The sequence below is a fragment of the Arachis stenosperma genome, chromosome 3, assembly GCF_014773155.1.
Source record: "Arachis stenosperma cultivar V10309 chromosome 3, arast.V10309.gnm1.PFL2, whole genome shotgun sequence".
Taxonomy (NCBI): domain Eukaryota; kingdom Viridiplantae; phylum Streptophyta; class Magnoliopsida; order Fabales; family Fabaceae; genus Arachis; species Arachis stenosperma.
This window is the reverse complement of record NC_080379.1, coordinates 114,760,766-114,764,782: the sequence shown is the minus strand read 5'-3', so window position 1 is coordinate 114,764,782 and position 4,017 is coordinate 114,760,766.

The window sequence follows — 4,017 nt, the reverse complement described above, 5'->3', positions numbered from 1 at the left end:
GATTCAAATCCTAGCCACTTAACCATAAATGATCCTACCTTGAACCTAACCCCATTACAACCTAAATGAAAGACCTCATGATGAATGTATGCATGCATTAAATAAGTGTTGATTCTTAGAAGAAAATCAAATTTTGGAAAACATGAGTAGAAGAGAATTGAGTGAATTAACCCTTAAACACTTGAGTGAATAGAGCAGATACACATCCGGTGAGGGTTCAAAAGTTCAATCACATGTGTTCACCCATATTATCTATATTCTTGCAAGTTTGAACTCTTTTTGATAATTCAATACAATTGTGGTTTGGACTTAATTCATATTGCCTAGCTCTTGTTCTTACACATGCTCTCTTGGGAATTGATTTGTTTGAACTAAGCATTTCCATTTGTTTAGATAATTGCATTTAGATAGGACTCACATAGTTTAGTTGCATTTAAATAAATGTCATAACCCTTAGTTCTTTCTTATTTTAGCATGAGGACATGCTAATGTTTAAGTGTGGGGAGGTTGATAAACCCCATTTTTAGGGTTTATCTTGTATTGAATTTAGGGTATTTTGATAACCTTTTCTCGCATTTAACCTATGAATTGGCATGGTTTTGTAATCTCTCCCGTATTTGTGCCTAAGTGTAAAAACATGCTTTTTAAGCCTTATTTTGATGAATTCTAGTTCTTCTTTGATTCCATAAGATGCCTTGATGTGTTTGCTAGTAATCTCAGGATGAAATAGGTTAGGCATGGATCAAGGGAGCAAGGAAGAAAGCATGAAAGTGGAGAGAAGCACAAAAAAGCCAAAGAATTGATCTAGGCCATGCACGCGCACGCGCACAAGGCGCTCGCGCGCACATTGCGAAACAAGCCAGGGACGCGCAGGCGTACCGTGCGCGCACGCGTCGATGACGGCACATGACCTCATTAATGCAACACGTGCCTGGCGATTTGAGAGGTTTTCTGAACCCAATTTTGGCGCCAATTGCTAAGGAAAAGGAATAAAAGGATGAAGGATTAAGGGGGAGGCATGAGTTAGTCAATTAATCAAGCATAGAGAATATACTTAGGATTAGTTTAGAGTTTTAGAGAGAGAAGCTCTCACTTCTCTCTAGAATTAGGATTAGGTTTAGTTCTTAGATCTAGGTTTTAATCTTTGCTTTCTTCTACTTCTACACCTCAATTCCTTGTAGTTACATTCATTCTTCTTCCATTCTTTTGTTATAATCTCTCTTATGTTGTTCTTGTATTTTGTTATAGATCTAGTATTGTTCCCTCTACTCTCTTTCAATTCAATAAAGGTAATTCATAATAAATGTGTTTCTTTTGATTGTTGTTGTTAATTTCTTTCAATAATTGTTGTTAGATTTCATTCTTGTTGTCAATTTGCTTTGTTTTTCTTTTGTGCCTTCCAAGTGTTTGATGAAATGCTTGGTTGGATTTTAGTGTAGGTTTTGTTTCTCTTGGCCTAGGTAGAGTAATTAGTGACTCTTGAGTTATCTAATTCCTTTGTTGATTGATAATTAGAAGTTGCTAATTGATTTGAATGCCTCTAAAGCTAGTCATTCCTTTAGGAGTGGATTAGGACTTGAGGAATCAAATTGATTCATCCACTTGACTTTTCTCCACGGTTAGAGGTTAACCAAGTGGGAGCAATACACAATTCTCATCACAATTGAGAATGATAACTAGGATAGGACTTCTAGTTCTCATATCTTGCCAAGAGCTTTGTTAGTTGTTAGTTTATTTCCTTTGCCATTTATAATTCTTGTCTATAATCTCAAAAACCCCAAAATAACTCACAACCAATAACAAGACACTTTATTGTAAATCCTAGGGAGAACGACCCGAGGTTTAAATACTTCGGTTTATAGATTTTAGGGGTTTGTACTTGTGACAAACAAATTTTTGTATGAGAGGATTATTTTTGGTTTAGAGACTATACTTCGACGAGATTTCATTTGTAAAATTCTAAACCGTCAAAAATCCAATCATCAAAATGGCGCCGTTGCCGGGGATTTGCAATGGTGTTATGTTATTGGTTATTGTACATATGTGAATAGTGTAAATAGTTTGTCTTTTGCTTCGTGGTATAGGCAAGAACTGATGGCGGCATTCAAGAGAATCCGGAAGGTCTAACCTTGTCTGTGGTATTCTGAGTAGGATTCAATGATTGAATGACTGTGACGTGCTTCAAACTCCTGAGGGCGGGGCGTTAGTGACAGACGCAAAAGAATCACTGGATTCTATTCCGGCCTGATTGAGAACCGACAGATGGATAGCCGTGCCGTGACAGGGTGCGTTGAACATTTCCAATGAGAGGATGGGAGGTAGCCACTGACAACGGTGAAACCCTTGCATAAGCTTGCCATGGAAAGGAGTAAGAAGGATTGGATGAAGACAGTAGGAAAGCAGAGAGACGGAAGGGACCAAGCATCTTCATACGCTTATCTGAAGCTCTCACCAATGATATACATAAGTATCTCTATCTTTATCTTTATGCTTTATTCATATATCATCTATACCCAATTGAGTCTGCCTGACTAAGATTTACAAGGTGACCATAGCTTGCTTCATACCAACAATCTCCGTGGGATCGACCCTTACTCGCGTAAGGTTTATTACTTGGACGACCCAGTGCACTTGCTGGTTAGTTGTGCAAAGTTGTGTTTATGCCATGGTATTGAGCACCAAGTTTTTGGAGCCATTACTAGGGATTATTTGAGTTGTGAAAAGTAGTGATCACAATTTCGCACACCAAGTTTTTGGCGCCGTTGCCGGGGAATTAAATGTCCTAACTATAGTTTCGCATTTGTTCCCTGCAATAACAGTGCCAAGTTTTGATCCGGCAACAACACCAAGTTTTTGGCGCCGTTGCCGGGGATTGTTTTGTGTATGGACAACTGACGGTTCATCTTGTTGCTTAGATTAGGTATTTTTTTCAGAGTTCTTAAGAATGAGTTCTAGAGTTTCATGATGATCTGTTGAAGTCTGGCTGGCTGTGAAGCCATGTCTAATCTTATTGGACCGAGGTTTCAACTTATCATCACAAGAGCTTGTTGATTTCTATCAATCTTGCTGTTGGAGCAATGATCTGCTGAGGCTTGGCTGGCCATTGGCCATGTCTAGTGTTTTGGACCGAAGCTTTCTTTGAAAGCTTGGCTGGCTGTGAAGCCATGTCTAATTCCTGGACCGGAGTCTTAGACTAGCATTGCAATGATTCCTGGAATTCAAATTAAGAATTCTGAAACCTTTATTTTCTATTTTCACTTAATTTTCGAAAAAGCACAAAAAAATTTACAAAATCATAAAAACCAAAAATATTTTATGTTTCTTGTTTGAGTCCAGTGTCTTATTTTAAGTTTGGTGTCTTGCATGCATTGTTTAATTGATCTTGGTTCTATTTTCAAGTCAATAGTACAGGGAACTGAAGATTCAGAACATGCAGCAGAGGAATTACACAGAAAAAGCTGGGCGTTCAAAACGCCCAGTGAAGAAGGACAGACTGGCGTTTAAACGCCAGCCAGGGTGCCTGGTTGGGCGTTTATCGCCCAAAAAGGTAGTGCATTGGGCGTTAAACGCCAGAATGTGCACCATTCTGGGCGTTTAACGCCAGGATGGCACAAGGGGGAGGATTTTGTTTTCAAATCAATTTTTTTTTTCAAGTTTTCAAAGTTTTTCAAAATCAAATCTTTTTCAAATCAAATCTTTTCAATCAAATGTTTTCAAAATCAATTTCTTTCCCTTTTCAAAGATACTTGCTAACAATTAATGATTTGATTGAACATTTTAAGTATGTTGCCTTTTCTGTTGAGAAAGGTTTAATGTTTGAATCATATCTTTTCTTGTTAGCCAAGTCATTATTTTTAAAATCAAATCTTTTTTAAATTGTTTTCAAATCATATCTTTTCAATCATATCTTTTTAAAAGCATAATTTTTCAAACATATCTTTTTAATCACATCTTTTTCAAAAAAATAGTTTTCAATCATTTTTTTTCAAAATCTTTTTCAAAAATCACTTGATTTCT